Source organism: Phallusia mammillata, chromosome 3, assembly GCF_965637545.1.
Source record: "Phallusia mammillata chromosome 3, kaPhaMamm4.hap1.1, whole genome shotgun sequence".
NCBI classification, from domain to species: domain Eukaryota; kingdom Metazoa; phylum Chordata; class Ascidiacea; order Phlebobranchia; family Ascidiidae; genus Phallusia; species Phallusia mammillata.
This window is the reverse complement of record NC_137254.1, coordinates 6,849,368-6,868,341: the sequence shown is the minus strand read 5'-3', so window position 1 is coordinate 6,868,341 and position 18,974 is coordinate 6,849,368. Positions and strand designations below refer to the sequence as shown.

The window sequence follows — 18,974 nt, the reverse complement described above, 5'->3', positions numbered from 1 at the left end:
GTAATCCTTGTGTTGGTGCTGTGCGATGGTAAATCTTTTCCATGCTGCACGATGACTACGCCACCTTGTTGCAGACGTATTTTTCGTTGGGCCAACGTATCTGTCGCCACAAAGCGTGCATGTCGCAATGTAAATACCGTGTCTGTTGCAATCCAGGCATTGCCTTAACGTATAAATTTCTGTTTCCGTCTTTATCTCCTTTACAACGCTTATCATCGACGTGTTATTTTTGTAGTTTCCGCAACGAGCACAGTGTCCTCAGTGCTTTGAAATACCGGGCTCCCTTGTAGTGCGGTTTGATGCCAGTTGCCTGTAATTAGTAAGTATTCTGCCTAACGTTGAGCGTCGCTTGTAGGTGACCATTGCGTTCGGTTTTAGCTGTTTTTCTTTATGTGTTTGTTGTAGCAGTCGTGGAAAAGCCGTAGCCCAGACCAATGGTTCCGTCAGTGTTGATTTTTTGACTGGTGCCGGTGTGTCCATTGTCCAGTGCACTGCCTCAGACAAAATTTTGTCAACTGTTCTAGGTGGGAAACACGAGTGAATACATTTCGTTTTTAGCTTGTTGAGACTCTCTGTATAGTATGTACCTTGCTCGTTAAGTCCACGTAGACGCGTGGCTTCGCCTTTCACAATTGCTTTGAAAATGCGAAGGGGGTGGTGGGAGGTACCCTGTAAAAAAATCCGGATTGATGCAGAAGTTTTTTTTTTTTTTTATCTCTGAGAATAAAACCGTACGGAGACTGAGTGGACGATGAATGTAATACATCCAGAAACTCTACATCTCCTTCCGAATGCAATCAGTTCAGTACACAATAAACAAAGGAGAAAAGAAACGCAAAAACGTCACAACGCAATGCCGTTTTTAGTTGGGTATAAAATTGATTTCGCTGTAAAACAGAAAATCACAAAGCTTTTTCGTCTATGTGTCAAAATCTTTGTTTCAAACCGATTTGCGCGGTTTTTGAAGTCAATAGTTCTTTGAAGTGAACGGTAATTGATACACCACTCTAGAACTATCGTCACAATGGAAAGATCGCTTTATTTAATTGTCTCTTTTTTGTTTTATTGTTCTTTTGATTGTAGTAACAGGTGCGCTTCTATTTTAGATTCGCTACAGATGTTTTTTTTTTGCAGACAGGCGTTTAACATTTGATTTAAACTGCAACACATTTTGGCGACAGATTTATGGTAAATATATCAGAAGTACAAATACTGAACAAGCGTTTCGTCCACCAGGTTACATATTTAACAAATTTGTCATTTAACTTGTGTGATGCTAAACAAAATACCAGTTGATTTTCAAGAACGCTTGTGTTCGCAATTCCGTTCTGGTGGGCGAGAGCATCAGCAAAAATACAAGTTTTTGAAAAAACAACTATTGTTTTGTTTAGCATAACACCAGTTGAATGACAAATTTGGTAAATCTTAGCAGTAATTGGATTTTCCAGTGTACAAATTGTTGCTACGTAGGATTAACAGTGTTAAAATAAACTAATAATTTATTCCTAAACTGGTTGCTGGCAGTTTAGCATGCAGTGCTTTGTAATAAAATCTTTAAAGAAGTTGTCAGTGTAAAAAGTGTAGGTAGAGACGGCCAGGTTTAAAAGAAGTTAGATAACAAGAAAAATACAGAAACCATGTTTTACAAGTAGTACGCACAGTTTGGAAGCTATTGCATTAAAATGTGTCATAAGGTCAAGGGCAGACCACACACCAAGACATTACGATGTAATTGACGATTTCTGTGACTTACCGTACTGGTCCGGATTAAACTGTGCCCTCAACCAGCTGATGATGTAATAATTACATTATTACTTTTCTGTGGTTTTTTTAACGAGCTAGTAGTGATTAATTAGGCAAGTAGCTTATTCCTTACTGGTTTACCGTAAAATTAGAGTATTTAATCTTTTTTTGCCTAAGTCTGTTGAAGGTATTGTTTCTGCAGAGCATGCCTATTTCAAAAAGCCCCATCTGGTTATTCTAAGTTCGGGGGCTCTGCCCGCGCGACAGCTCAAAATGTTGTAAAAGATATTTTTTCATAGTCTCATATTTTAGTTCGAAACTTATAAATTGTATATTTCGACTTGTTTTTGTGCAAGTTAGGACTTGTTTTTCTGGGTCAAAGTTGTTTACTTGCACCCTGACTGAACGTGCGCTGCGTGGGGCGATACCTGCGACGCGCGGTTCTTCTGTTCCGCATCTCCGTGCTCCGAGGCGGTCAAAGTCTCTTAATCACGGGCTCGAGTGTTATCTTAAGGACAATGGTATATATTCACTAAGCAAACAAAGAGACGTTCTATTCTCTTTGAGAACTAGCCTCTTGCGGACCGAGTTCTTGTCAGTTGGAAGCTTATTGTTTGAAACATTTCTTTTGTTACTTTACTTACTTGTGAAGCAAACAAACAACTTTGAATGATGAGTGAAGCTCGCAACTTTCGTAAGGTGTAGTGTTTTATTTTATAACTACAATCTGTACTGAGAAGAAAGAAAAGCTTTGCAGTGAAGCGTCAGGTTTTTCAGACTTAGTGAAAGTTATTTACTGGTGTTGTTGTCATTTAGGGTTTATTTTGTTGTGTTCGTTTTGTAAGTAGTGCTTGTGGATGGTTTTCAGCAGTAGCAAGTAACAAAAACGTATTATTTCGCACAGATTTGTTCATAAAGAGGTACATTGTTTTATGATGTAGGGTTTTTAGCTAACGTCAGTGCTAGAAAATCCGTTGTTGTGTTTGTCCAATGGAAAGTGTTTAGTTGCCGTTCAGTGGAAAGTGTTGGTTAGCTGCTGCAAAGTGAAAAGTGTTGTTTAGCTGTTGCAAAGTGGAAAGTGTTGTAGTTGCAAATGGGAAAGTGTTATTGTTGTTGCAAAGTGGAAAGTGTTTTCTAAAAGTTCAAAAATGCACATCAGGCGAAAAAATATCTTCGCATTTTCTTTCCTATGTGACATAATTCATGATATTACAGTTTCATGACATAACACATGCTATCATAGCTACATTGTACAGTGAAATATATCTCTTTTACCGAACGAATGCGCAAACGTTTTTTAAATTTACAAACTTAAAATTACTTTTGTCAAACTAAACGACATTGTTGATGATTTGAATTAAAGGATTTTTTTGTTGTTTTACAACTAGATGAAGCTACTTTACCTTCACACAAAAATAGATAAAAAAATATCGACAGGTAAAAAGCTCGGATAAATTTTGTTGTTGTATTTTTGATAACCACTGCTTTCGCTCGACTAACAACAAATGAGTGGACAACTTGACCCTCTACAGTTGTCTTTTATTTTTATTTTATTCATTTAACAGAGTTGGTAAGCATTCGCGAAAATCTGTCGCCAATATTTATATTTTGTTCTTTTTTTATAGGCAACAAGTAAGGCAAAAAAATGCACTCCTGTGGTTTGGCTAGGGTACAGCAGTCCGAACACGATTTGTCAATACAGTGGGATTTGGTTGCTATGCATTTTAACTTCCTTGCAGCCTTTGAGCCAGCGAGTCAAAAACGAGCTACTTTGGTAAACAATTATTGCAAAGATAGCTCAAACTATGTCGCAATCGCTACAGTGTCTTGCCTTCGCATTTGCACAGACTCACTGCAGAAGTAAGTTTTGACCACCATGCCGTTGTTGCATTTGCACAAATTATTTAAGTAACAATAGCAAAATCATTTATAGCGCAGAAAGTTGTGATTAATGCTGGACAAAAACATGTTAAACGCGAATAGTACAAGGTTACTAAAAGCGTAAGAAAAAAATCACATTAATTGATTAGAAATGTACAATAACTAGCACTACATTTTCATCATAAAGATAGTTAATGCAATGATTCAGAACATATTTATCGATAAAACATCATAATTGTTGAATCCAAATCTCTCTTAGAATGAGCATAATCAACTGGAGTCGTTTCTTGCATCACGGTGTTTGGTAATCCATTCCAATCTATTTTTATCAAATATGTTTTATTGAAAAACCCAAATGGAAAAGAAAAAGTTATTTAATTGTGAAATCATTGCAATCATCCAAGTAGAGAGAGTCTGGATTCTTCATTCCTCCAATACACACAAATTCACTTCTCCAATCGTTCACTCTAAACAATTCAGATTTCGCGTATGTTAGGCTCCAATAAGAGCCCATTAACTTTTTAATGTTTATTTTAAATCAACTATATTTACAGTTGTATTTTTATACAGTATGATGTACCTGAAGAGGGACTTACTTAACAGCAGGACACATTGCGTAGACGCCCCCACTTCTTCCATAAGCACGAAGCTGAACAAAACCGGTCGGTAGAGGTTTTACACTTTGTGGCAGCATCGAGTTAACCACTGAATCGTTTCCGATCGAAAATTGAACTGGTACTGAAAGTACGTCATCATCGTAAGAGCAATCCGGACCTGAAACACGGTGACTAAAATATTGATTTACATAAAGAATAATGCATAAAGGAGACGATTGGTTTAGGATAGTTATAATTGGATCAATTGTGAATGATTCAAAACCGATTGCAAAAATTTTGTTAACAAAACAAACTTGGAGATTGAGTGTTTCTAAAATGTTTAACTTACAGAAATTGTCAGTTTCTGAAATAATTTGCAATATCTTGTAGGTAACAGTGTTGATCTCCGATTCGGTAATCAAAGTAGCATTTTTTCTATGGGGGAAATTCAAATGTAACAAAAATATAACGATGTCTGTATTAGTAATATCACTTCACATCCTGCAGTGATCAACAGTTTACCTTGAAACCATTGTGTAACCAAAAAGTGTGTTGGATACAGCTTCACGAATTCTCCATCCAAATTCATACCATCTTGAGGATATATAGTTGTACGGTTCTGTTAAAGGCGTTCCAAGTGAGTTCCAATTCTGCGTGATAAACAACAAGCTAGTTGCGTTAATATGATTATGATGTAATGTTGTACGTTAACAACACAAGTCTATGTTTTGCCTATTTTTGTTAGTGGATAAGCATAAAAAAGTCTAAAGTGAAGAAACCAACGTACCTCAGTATTAATGACATAAAACCAGACATCACACAAGCTGGCATGCAAAGTCCCATTTCTACATTGTGCTTCATAATGTAAAAAGAAACTGTTGAAAGTGTGATTTCCCTTATACAAAACTATTGAATCAGTATTTGCTCGACCAGAATGTACCTAAACAGATCAACCATAAAGAAACAAATTCTAACAAATTATTTATACAACATCCCCTACCCAAAGCAACATGTTGTAAAAACAGCTATCAAAGTTTCCTACAGAAAACAAGGCAAAGAAGGGATGCGTTTTTCGGCTCGATCTTTTCGTATTGCCGAGATCACATCTGTAATGTTTGGCAAAGAGCAAAACTTGGCGTGAAACCGGTTAAACTTAAAACCAAATCAATATTAGACTTACTTATAATCCAACTCATACTGCAAGTAGCCTGTTTGACAGTTTGCTTGGTACAAGCTTGGATAGCAAGATTGGCTTGTGCGGAAGTAAATCTGTGTCAACACTTTTTATTTGTAATTTCACAATAATACGGTCATGCAGTTAACTTACCCGCATTCCTTCATAATAATAATAATCATACAAATTGCTATCACGCAAGCTGTCCGAATCAGTGCCATAATCGTAAAAATAGAAGTTCGAAATTAGACTTGTGATTTCTGTGGATTTTGCAGCAAGGCGATCCAACATTGAATTCACATCGGGGAAAAAAGCTAAAATAGGGAATGTCATTAGTAAATTAAACTAATCCAGAACTGTAATCAAACAAATCATCCATGCAAAGATCACTTTTAACCCTGTCCCGCCAACAATCTCATTCGCCGCCTATATTACCATTTTACTTACTCACATGTTTAATGTGCAGGCAAAAAATGAGAACTAAGAAGAAAATATCGCAAAAGTTAAGTATATTACCACTTCTTGGATTCAACGGATAATGACAATTGTAAATTGTATGCAAACTCCCTCCGTAATTTGTCATAAAACCGTTTTCAGTTTGATATTGCAGAAAACTCTTTTCCCTGCTGGCCTGCAGTGGTGTTTGGTTTGGAACATGACGTAACATAATGTTTTTTCCCTAAAAGATTTTCTCCGTTTTACAAAAAAAGTACGAATTTCACACCACATTATATTTGCCTGATATTCATAATAAGCTTGGCTTTTAAAATCTGATCTTGTGCATGTAGCGAATGTTCCAAAATAATTTCTGTTCATCCAATTTTGGTAATCTGGAATTAACAAGCTAATAATAAGCTTTTGCCATTGATGTAACGTTGTCAAACTAACTCATGTAATTCTGGTAATTGTTTGACGTGGCAAGAAACCACGATCCACCATAAGCTTCAGTCATATTGAAATTCCTGTCGTTAATTGTGGCCGCGAGAATCCATCCACCACCGGCAGCTTTCATGTCACAGTAAACCTGAAGTTAAAACCAAATGTGACCAACTTTTTCTATAGCTTTCAACTGATTGAATTTTTATTACTCGTGAAAGCTTAATTTAAAGTTATGGCGACCACTTTTGCATGTTTACATTCGTGTTTATCAAAACGTGCGTTATGCCGTTTTCTCGCGGTGACGTTGTTGCCTTACAAGCGCGTTTTTATTGTTGGGTGGTCTTATTGCACTGCTGTTGAATAAAGCATCTGCTTTAAAGTAATGGATAATTTTGTTTCAGCAAATGACTTTTGAAACGCAAACAAAACATTATTTACCTCAAATGCTGTATGTGACGGTTTTATGACGTAGATTCCATCTTTAAATCCAGCGTCTCTCAGTTCAATACATGAACTGGCAGGATTGGGGAAAGTACCAAATTGTGGTTTTGTTGTCACTGATTCAGTTGTGTTAGTTGTTTGTTCAGTTGTGTGTGGTGCTAAAACTTTTCATGGATAATTTGTTTTCATTTTGCTTTATAAAAGGGCGATATTCCCAAAGACCAAGTTTATTCTTGCCATTCTCTGGTTTAGTGTTTATTTATTAAGCATTTACCAGAAGTAAATTAAGTACTTTTTTAACGCTACCAACTATAAAATTTTCACAGATGAAAAAAACAATTTGAAACTCTTACTTTCAGATTTTGCTTTTTCTGCGTTCTGAAACAAGACAAACAGAAACAACTTTAATAACCATAGTTACAGAGGCAGTTGATATTTTCTTTCTGCTGAGTCACCTGACTTTTTGTGAAATTGATTATGCCGAAAATGAGTCCCAAAGCAGCCAGAATCACAACCACCAACACCAAGACTGTATTCAGATGGCACACCTCTCGCATATTCCAACATTTTTTTAGGTGTTTCGTGACGTGATTGAGCACTTTTATTGCCTAAAAATATTGAACATTTGTAAATGTGTAATTGCTACAGCTCTTCGGTTTCATATTGAGTTTTAAATTTATCTTAACTAACGACCATTAACGTCGACCTACTCTTTCTCCGAACTTAGGTTACAGAGCTTGAGACTTACTTCACAAGACTTATCTTTAAAAATCTTACTGTATGGTTGACCTTAACTCAAAATAAAAAAGCAACTAAAAAAACTGGCGCCAGCTTGCTAAAAGGAATTTATTGAGAACTTACTAAAATCGTGAGTAGTTTTATCTCTTGTTGTAGTTTCATTTTGCCGCAATCCTGTTACATTACGAGCATTTGATGATGATTCCTCGTATATGTTTGAGAATCCTGGTCGACTTTCTGTCGTAACAAAATTTGCTTTATATACCATATTAAATCATACATTAAAAGAGCGCTAAAGTTTGAAATACCTGGTTCTCTTTTGAGAGTTTGTTTCATCGCGTGTCCTTCTTTAATTCCGACCGTTTCGTACGTGTCATCACCATGATTTATGTAAATATGCGCCATGATTTGAACATTAATAACTTTTCTAAATCTGAGAAATCTCTTAGACACAAATTAAAAAATATTTGGCATAAAAAATGTTTGCTTATTTTCGATGTAAGAACGTCGGAAAAAGACCTTGATTAAGTTTGCCCGTCAACTTTGAAATATGTTTCTTTTTTGTTCATTGTCTATAATGTCCTTACATTATTCCTTATATTTCGATGCATAGACACTAGGCAAGACTGTTCTACTAATCTAAGATACTCACAATATTACCTTTTACTAAATTCGTATTTTGGACAACTATAGCTTCTTTGTCTGCTTTCTGCTTGCAAGCAATTGTGGAATAAAGCAAAGGAAACAACATTGCTACAGCTACAATATGTGTCAGCTCAAACCGAAAGTCTTAGTCTTTGAGGTAGAACAAATAGTTTTCTGAAAATTTGTTTGCCAATAAACCTTTAGAGAGGTCTTTCTACCTCCTTGTTTTACAACCTGCTTAAAAAATAGTCTCTTAATAGTATTTGAGTCACACAAAGAACAGAATGCGTGTTTGCCTTGTCGCAAAAACAACTGACAAAACGGATCAGTGAAATTGGGTGTGACATATTTGGCGAATAGCTCTTTGGTTTTAATTTTACATAGGTCTAATTACAATATGACAACATATCATTTGCTGATATCCAACTTTGAAACTAAAAGGTATGCATTTCAATTGATCTGATTTTATGTTGACTTTTGATGTATGTATCATTAACATACAGCTTGAGACTGAGAAAAAAGAGTCTTGCTGTGGTATTTGGTAAGTAAAGTATTGTTGTGCAACTACTCAGTACACGTATTTCTCTTCTCACAAGCAGTACAGACAGCAGAAACAATCCACAAGTGACAGAAAGTGCTCGTTACTACGAATTACACCTTACAAAGCATTGTGTCGAAATCGTAAAGGTTCCACCCTTTACCCTTTTCTAGTCTCAATATTTTATTACTAAGATACGTCTGTAGTCTGAATCCATTTTGATCTTATTTCGTTTAATTCTGCTGAGATGACTTTAACAAAATATTACAAATATAGCAGGGCCAAGTCACACAATGGATAAGACGTAGTGTAATTGTAGACAATATCCTAAAAGTTTCTCACAGTTCATTTCAGTTAGAATTCTTAATTACTGATGTGTTTCAATCTTTTCTTGCATTTCCTATTTAAATTGAAAGGTATTCACATTTCTTAACATGTGTGTATATTTTAACAAAAGGTGAATTGGATTAAACTAATAAATACACAACGCATATCATCTCTTCAAATCACTTAATCTTATATCATGCAAAGAGTTACATTTATTGACTGTTTTAAATCAGTGCTTGTCAACCTTTTTTGAAGCGGTACACCCTTTCAACGTTCACTCAAAATTTGTACACCCCAGTGAAAAAAATGTTCAACCCTGTAACACACTGATTCTGTGGTCCTAACAGAAATAATGATGAGCAAAATACCAACAAGCCATAATCCACTTTCTACTTCAAAATGAACTACCATTAACATCGATTATGAAATGAAATGTTAAACTATGACGTCACAAATAGAGTTTTGTATCTCAAAATCTACGTACACTAATTGATATGCATGTTGTGCCATATATTGTACACTCCAGTCAGTCTGTTAAACTGAAACCTGCCTATTGTGATACCTAGTCATGGGTATATTTTATTTTGTATCTGGTACACCCCAGTACACCCCATCAAAGTGGTACACCCTTTAAAAATTATGGTACACCCTGGGGTGTACAATACACCCGGTTGAAAAGCACTGTTTTAAATGACTGCTGACCCATCGTTTTCCAAATGCTAAACAGAAAGTAATGTACATGACGTTTAAGTGATTTCAACGGTAATAAACCTATCGCTTTAAAAGGGTCGTTATCACAAATGATGTACAAAAAAACCGTGGCAAAGTTGTCCAATGTTTGTTAAAGTCGTAAAAATCTCCGGACTTAATGTTTTGCAGTTTCACGTTGGGCTTTTATGTATGAATTGTACAACACAAACCTAAATTAGTTTAAAACCAGTCTAGTAATCCTGCTAATGTTATGTGTTAAATCCGAGTGTTCGTAAAATTGTGTTTTAGAATATGGCACCAACGCTTTCTACTAAACAACTTTTCAAATGCAAAGAACTTACATATAGCAAACACAAAAAGTAGAATCTATTGGAGTGTGATCGTATGACTGTTTTAACAACATTGTTTTAAGTAAATATACTGTTGCTGCCAGGCCAATTTGTAGAACTTCCGATAGCTGCCACTGCGTTTTTTGTGTTTTATCTCTCTTGTTGCTTTATGACAACTTTGTGTTTTTAATTTGATATAACTGATGAAGGTGTCTCGTATCATCGAAACGACGGCATCTTATAATAAAAACTGCTGGAAGAGCTACAAATTTGTTAAATGTTTTATCAGTCATTTAGGCATATAATAAAACATGTTGATATTTAAAACTGTTCAGAATATCCTTCTACCTGCAACCGATATAGTCGTAATATTCTATGCAACACCAAGCTTTATGCTCATAGGAACCTACTCAACGTCGCAGTTGAGTCTGTCCTACTTGGATAAGGTTTTTTAAGATATTTGCAAATGATTCCTAAAGGAAAGATATTGATCTTGAATTTTTAGCCTGTCGACAAATATGACCACGCGTCCTGAGATATTTGCTTCTATATATTTTACAAGTAAAGTTTATGATTTCGGTTCTTCATGTAGGCAGGCAGTACTGTTTCAAAACCAATACTGTTACATGTTTAACTTTAATACTAATTAATCAGGTTGCAGCAGCTAATTGCATGCAAAAAAGCGTTTCTGTCGATTTTACGAAATGATGTAAAGTGTAGTAATTTACATGTTAGTAAGCCGCGTTTAGTAATTATACAACAATTGTAACCGCCACTGTTAAGGGCCCCACAACGCTTTAAGGTTGCGAATCTATTTCCGTCTTGGTGATTGTATTAGTGTTTTTGTGTCGCTATAACCAAGAGAAATAAACTTAACTGAATGTTCAACACAATCGGCCTTTAATAATTTAAAAACAAAACAAAGGATACTGACAAACGCAACAAAACATACCGTTATGCAACAATGCATGATGTAGTGATTAAACATGAACACAAAGTAATTGATAGCCGATTAGCAAACACATTAGAAATTATTCCAAAAGCATAATCAACTGGAGTCGTTTTGTTCATCGAGGTACCTGGTAATCCGTTCCAATCTGCATTGATTAAAAACAAAATTACAATAAAATAATTAATATGGAGAACAGTCTGATAGTATACTTGTAAAATCATTGCAGTCATCTACGTAGGAAGAATTTGGATTGTTCATTCCACCAATACAAACAAATTCACTTAGCCAATCGTTTACTCTAAAAATATGATTTTAAATATGCAATGACAAAACCTATTGAACTCAAAAAACATTTTATTGTCTCTTTTTATAGTTAACAAACTAATGTAGTGTCAACTTTTGTGAGAAAAACAGCAGTTAGGGAAACGTTACTAACGGTATTTGGATTTTCGATTGGTTGATTGCCACTAGACTTACTTAACAGCAGGGCACATTGCGTAGACGCTCCCACTTCTTCCATAAGCACGAAACTGAACAAAACCGGTCGGTAGAGGTTTTACGCTTGGTGGCAGCATCGAGTTAACCACTAAATCGTTTCCGATAGAAAATTTGACTGGTACTGAAAGTACGTCATCATCATTATGAAAGCAATCCGGATCTAAAATGATAAAATTATTCCTTATTTTGGATTCTTACGCAGTTCTCACGATGAAGTGGGGATAAATTTTATGCTGGGAAGCTTTTTTTACAGACCAGCGATTACGGCACAATCATATATTAAATATATTACGCTTGTTGAAAGTTCAACAACAATTCAAAATAGTAACCAACCTTTGTCATGTATGGAAAGGTATACGCTAAATAAATGCAGATTACCCAAAATGGATTAGCGCAAATATATATTAAAATCAATTAAAATGCAAATTTTGTAAACAAAACATTGCGTGAGCTCACAATATTGATTCGATTCTGAGACAATTTCCAACATTTTGTAGGTGACAGCGTTCAATTCTATTTCATGAATCATTCCTACACCCACCCTGAAAATATGTGCTGAATCGATTTTGGAATTAAACCGTAAACTATCCAATGTCAACTTTTATTTAGTTTACCATGAAATCATTGTGTAACCGAAAAGTGAATTGGACACCGGATCATTAATTCTCCATTGAAAATAATAGTCCTCTGGATCCGAAAAATCGTACATGAAATGTATTTGTGGCATACCAGATGATTTCCAATTCTGCGAAATTATCAGCAAACAAAATTTATATACCTAAACCATAGGAATCTTCTATCTAGAAACTTCTCTTTCGTATAAATCCTGAATTTACAATGACTTCTGTTTGGTTAATAGCTACATGTATTTCAATACTTCAAATATTTTGAGTAAATGACGCCATAGTTATTGAAGTAGAAACATACCACGCAAACAAGTTACCTCCGCATTATTAACGTAAAATCAAACATCACACAAACTGGCATACGATGACCCATAGCTTCATAATATAAAAAGAAATTGTTTAGAGTGTGATTTTCACCGGATCTATTTAATGGATCTGACGATGGTCGACGTGAATGCAATTGGGATTTTCAGTAATGGAGCATTCATTTTAAATTTTTGAATACTTCTTAAATTTTAACTTACATGAAAATTGAAGTAAATGTTGCTATGATCAAAGTTTCCCCCAGCAAACAAGACAAAGAATGGGTAAATTTTTCGGCTTGAATATATGATATTACTGCGATCACATCTATATGTTTCAAAAGATAAATTTTAGTAGGAAGTGCAAAACTATTCACTTGTTAACTTACCCGCAACTTTGTCTATAATACACTGTGGAGTTTTGACAATTAGAATTAATTCCGTCTGAATCAAAACATCCGTCTGTATCGAAGGTGATCTAAATTTAAAAAAAGAAACTATTACAATTTTAGGAAAGTTTGGCAATGACAATGACCTCCATGCCGTAATCTGCATACAAGTTACTATCATATATCAAATAAGGAGATGTACCGTAGTCATAAAAATAGAAATCAGTGATGAAACTTGCGATGTCGGTTGAATTTGCCTCAAGTCGACCCAACGTCGAATTCACATCGGGATAAAAAGTTTGCAGAATAAAAAGCAAACTGGTTTAAATAGAGGTGAAAATTAAACATTGCTTTCCAACCCAGGTTTGATACCCAAGAGAAATGGAAGATTTACGATGATCGGGGTTCCAATTAATTGCTGAATTAACACAATCGAATTCAAAGAATAAGGGTACGATACAAATCCAAGTGATTGTTTTTTTATGTGTGTGTGAAATCTTAAGTTCATGAAATAACTAGGTTTGCTAAACATGATAAGCTCAGTTATAAAATTGTATAACCAAAAACGTATATAAATTTACCACATAAAATTTTAACAAATATCGGGACATGACGTAACATAATGTCTTTTCCCTACAAAGTCGTACGGCTGTAATTTATTAGGAATTTTTGTTTGCCACTTCATTCACCTTGCATTCGAAGTAAGCTTGACTTTTGAAATCTGATCTTGTGCAAGTATCAAATGTTCCAAATATGTTTGTGTTTATCCAATTTTTATAATCTGTAAGTAAAAATGCAATGGGTATTTTGTTAGTTAACGTCAGATAATATAGTCTACCAGACATTCTGGTTATTGTTTGACGTCGTTAGAAACCAAAAGTCATCATAAGATTCTGTTATATTGAAATTGTCGTTAATAGTTGCTGCAAGAATCCATCCACCACCAGCAGCTATCATGTCACAGTCAGCCTAAAGTACAAGAAACGTTTAGGGCCAGAAAATATAAATCTTAAAAAACCTACATCTTAAAACGATTTATTGGACAAAGAAACACTTTTAACACAGAAATTTACTACGATCAAGCTGAACATGTTTGACATGGTACCTCAAACGGTGTTAGTGACGGTTGTTTGACATAGGTTCCACCTTGATAACCAGCTTCGCTCAGTTCAACACATGAACGGGCAGGATTAGGGAAAGTACCAAGCGGAGGTTTCGTTGCCTCAGATTCAGTTGTGTTCGAAATTGACTTTGCCGTAGTTTGTGGTGCTTTGCAAGTAAAATATCTATGTAACAGTGATTGTACTAATTTTAAAGAAATGCTGGTCAAAACGACAATTTTAGTAGTGGTTCAAAACCATAAACAGCATGGCATAAACTGACGATCACTTATTGCCTTTTTTAACTAACTGATCAAACAGTAAAACCAATGGACGAAAAAATCCTGCTTGTTTAAATAAAGAAATATATATATATATCGCCCATGTGCTATGATCAGTTTCTTGAGATCGATGTAAAATTGAGTGCTAAATCACAAAAAAGCAATAAAACAGTATAACAATAAAACAAAAAATTGTCGTTATAAATTGTAAATACTTACCCTCGTGTTCATGTGTATGGTTGGGTTTATAGCCATTTTTTAAGAAAGCTTATTAATATATAAACCGATACTAATTGTATTAGTTTAAACTCGTGAAAAAAACAGAAGTTTTCCCAAAAAAAGTTGTATAAAGTCAGCTCCAACAGTAATAATTTAACTTCAATATATACTTTCAAAAAATGGTTTTTAGAATTCATCAAGGAGATTCATAATAATTTTGTGTTGTTCAACTTACTTTGATGAATTTCTTCATTAACGTTCTGCAACAAGTCCACTAACGTGTTAAGAGAAGACTTAAGATGCAATATCAATTTCGATCAGCAAATTTCAATAGTTACGAGTTAACTTTCAAAGAGCAAAATGAGATTAGTCTGTTTGAATGTACGAACCTGGTTTTGGTAAAATTAAGATTTCCAAAAACTAGTCCCAAAGCAGCATGGATTATGAGAACACACACCAAGAATATAATGACAAGCGACAACCTTTGAACTTTTGAAGAGACGGGTTTTCAGCTATATCTGCATATTAGGCAGTATTTCAGTGCACATCCGCAACTTGACATAAAAGTTGAAGCAACAACAAAAAAGTAAAAAATTGGGTAAACGTATCGCTTTAGGCTAGCATCTAATTTGAAACTGCTAGACTTGTTTTCTGTGTTTTTCGAAGAATTAGTCGTCTTCACTGCATTATAATGTTTTATCGGATTTGGACTTTTATTTCAAATATTGTTCGCGAACAATTACTATTCTTTGCTTTCGTATGTGACGTAACAAAACAATACATAGGCTATTAAATCGCAGTATTTGCGTGGTTTGCCCAAAAGTGCAAGTAGGACCCGTTGTACTTTGTCGAAAACATAGATTTGGAAACTTTAATGTATAGTTCGACGTCACATTGATTTAGTTGAGCAGCGATTAGTTTGTTTATTTAAGGAGTAAGAGATACGGTGTGTTGGATTAGTCTACCCTAAGAGTCAGCATAATGTGAACGGGTAAAAAGCAAACGAATATCCTGTCCTAATAATAATAATAGCGTACTGACTGTTGGACTCTCTCGTTCAATATTTTCTTCATAAACAGTTGCAGTAGTATCTGATTTAAAGCAAAACGTAATTGGCACAAATAGCCTTTGATTATCAAAAGGTTTCAAAAAGCACTATGATGACAACATTAATTCATCAAAAACTTTAAATTATAGCAACGTTTTAATAGGCTAAACAGAACAATTTTAATGCTTTCGTAAACTCTTGCATCGCTATTTGCGTAAGTCGGAGACATTTTTAATCTCTGCAGAATTTGCAAATGGTTTGTCTTTCGCGATCCTAAAGCATTCAATTTAAATATCAAACCTGTTGTAGCATATGGAAAGAATACATACTTTGCATTTTGTTATTCGACATTAAATTATACATTTTAGGCAGCCGAAAGATTTTTTTATAAATATATGTCGAGTTTACAGAGTGTGACCGCGAGTTTCCTCCCCCAATTCTTTTTTCGTTGACCTATGTTACCACATATATTCCTTTAACCCCAGTTTACTTGCAAGAAAACAACAACCTCGAATTCGACCAATGTTCGCAAACATACAATCCTCAGCGCATTTTGTCTTAACACATGCTGACATTGTATTTTTCGGTGCAATCGGCTAAAAATTCTGTTGAATGTCTTGCTGCGCACCTGCCACCAACATCAACTAATGTGCGCTAGCCTAAACAGAAAGTAGCAAAGGTCGGAATCTTATTGTTTGAACGTCCGATAAGCTGACTTCGTTATCTGGAAACACGTACGTTATCACCAGCCGCATGTTTGTTCATGAAGGTTTACTGCAGTAGCCTAATGATTTTAAAATTGTTCAACAGTGCTTCCCAACGCTGTAAAGTTAAAATTCATGTTTTTCTTAAGGTAAAAGCTTCTAAGTTCGGAAGATTTTGAAACGTAACATATTCAATGTCTTGACATCTTGCTACAAACCTAGATTAGTTTACAACAGTCTAGTAATCCTGATAATGTCATGTTTGATACTCGAGTGTCCGTGTAAGTAGTGTTTTAGAATATGGAGCAAACCCTTGCTACTAATAAGGTTTGAAATCCAACAAACGTACAAATTGCAAAATGCTGAAACTGTTAGTATTTGATTGTATATCTACATTAAACATTAGAAAGTATGTAGTAACATCCATCTCGCAGCGCAGGATTAAGGGTCTGCGGGCCTGTAGGCACATTTTAAAAGTGATCCAAAAATCAAGTTTGCCAACTAAAAAAAATGGAACTATCAGTGTTGCCAAATCAAAAAAAGGCCTGGACTTTTGACTGGCCTGTAGGCACGTGCCTATTTTGCCTAATGGTTAATCCGGCACTGCCATCTCGCATAGCCAATTTTGTAGCGATCAATACTTTGAGAAAGCTACATTGTTCAAGTAGTTCTTTCGTCATTTTGGCAAAATATAATAAAGCGTCGTTGCTACTTTACTATATTCAACGGCACAAATGCGTATCCCAATATCTGGGTTCTTCTCAGACAGTTCAATTTTTTTTGTTTTTTTGATACCACATTGGCTTTTTTATTCAGCAAACATAATTTTTTCGCCTAAAATCAATAACTTCTGTAAAGTTGCGGTTTATGGACGCGCAAATTTAATCTGGCTAAATCTGGCTCCCAGGACACCGAAATGGTTGCACGGTTGATAACGGCAATCGGCATCTTCACACTCTAATCGGCGAGTTGCTTTAAATGAAAAACATTCTCAAGCTAAGAACGTACTCAATGCCAGCTTGTTCAACGTCTATATTTCCTGTAGGCCAACCGTTTAGTCAAGAAGCCTTTTGGCCCTTTATTATTATTCTCAGTTTATTTACAAGTTAATCAAAAAACACTTTTAGTTTATTTGTATTAGACTTGCCTATCTAACAACATCAGACTAATTCAACATTCAAATATATCAGAAATATCAAAATGTCTTTTCCATTGTTTCTTATCGCTTGTTTCTAGGAAATTGTGTTCTAATGTTTCTTCACCATCAACTTTCTTTCCAAGATTTATGCAACACTTTTTACCCACCTTTGCGAAATTTTGTTAATTATAATTGTTATCTTTTATGCAATCGAATACGATACCTGGCAAATACATTGACTGACTGCTGCTGATATGCCCAGCCTAGTGGTCACATACTAGGCAAACTGGAAGAGAAAGTGAACTGTATCACACCCTTTTTATTTAAGCAGTCGTTAACTTTTGGATTTTATAACCTCGTTAACCAACACGATGTACATTAATGACGATGTATTGTTTGCTGAAAGGCTTCGAGTACAAAATTCACGATATGGCAAATATTTTCTCAGAGACGGCAAGGTAAGGGCATTTCGTTGTTCGTATTTCAAAAAAATGTCAAATCGCTTCAAGTTAAAAGCCTCAATTAAAATGGCAGCATATGTTTATGATGACGTAAAAATGTCACTTCGATAAACTTTATTTTAACACAAATTGTTCGCTTAGTATTTTCATTACTGTTAGGTGTACGCAAAAATACACATTTTTCCCTTTAATAATTCCACATTTTTCATGGTGGCAAGAGCATTTGAAGAACCAAATAACGTAAATCAGTATTATCAAAACAACAACATTAGGAAATCAAAACTTTACACAACAAAGTTACCAAAACACAAACTATTGGATCAAAATCAAATGCCTGAGCGGCGGTGCTGGTCTGTGCAGTGGATGTGGCCGTGCTGGTTGGTGCGGCAGGGTTAGTCTGTGCGGAGGCGTTGTTCGGTGCGGCAGCGTTGGTCAATGCGGCCGTGCTGGTCGTTGCGGCAGCGTTGGTCGGTGCGGCCGTGCTGGACTGTGAAGCCTCTGCGTCCGCGTCGGCCTGTCCAGCCTGTGTTGTTTTGGACACCGCTCCACAAATACATTGAATATACGCGGACATCAATAAAACCAAGAGTAATTTACGAATCATTTCATTTGTTGTTTAATCTGCGACACAAAGTAATTGTGGCTGGTAAAATAAATACATATATTTGCATGTATAAATGTTGCCTAAAACAGTGTTAAAAAAGAGGCTACCAAGTCCAAAAATGTATAATATGTAACGAGGGTGATTTTGCCATTTGGTAGGATCCACATCATAAATTACCAAAATATTACAAATGGTATTAAAATTTTTGAGGCATTTCTTATAATTTAAAGAAAAAAATATTTTGTTACCGTTTTGAAAACTACACGTTCGATGCCAGAATACTATGGCGGAATATGCATAACTTTATTCTAACTGGAAGTATACGATTCGTTTACCTGAGCGACCTAGTATTTGTTTTTGTTTTTCACAAATCAGTTCAGTTCGGTTTACACAAAACAGTCAGTGCGTGAATAAACCACAGAAATAAAGGTAACAGCTTCTGGCTACGATTTTATAAAAATGCACTTGTCTTACTCATTATGGGTCGAAAGTTTGTTGGTCTTATTGAGGTAAACTGTTAATTACTCAAATGTGCACAGTTGCAGTAGACTTCACCCACTTTTATATTCGTTGCTTACAACTCTCGTTAGCGTTCACTGAATGTTAACTAAACAATGGAAATCGCAAAATACAAGTAAAAAACCTAAACT

General features: G+C 35.1%; 1 long non-coding RNA gene across 4 annotated transcripts; it reads left to right on the top strand.

The window, feature by feature from the left end:
• Positions 1–1,216: 1,216 nt before the first annotated feature.
• Positions 1,217–9,887, top strand: LOC145217398 (uncharacterized). Of its 4 annotated transcripts, none has more exons than XR_013857378.1 (4): positions 1,217–3,180; positions 3,369–3,603; positions 3,884–4,111; positions 4,195–9,887. It is a non-coding gene; the product is annotated as an uncharacterized LOC145217398 (long non-coding RNA). The 4 variants fall into 4 exon arrangements; XR_013857379.1 differs by lacking the exon at positions 3,884–4,111 and having other exon boundaries at positions 1,239–3,180; positions 4,195–4,857; positions 5,861–9,887; XR_013857377.1 differs by lacking the exon at positions 3,884–4,111 and having other exon boundaries at positions 1,254–3,180; positions 4,195–4,408; positions 4,611–9,887.
• Positions 9,888–18,974: the final 9,087 nt, after the last annotated feature.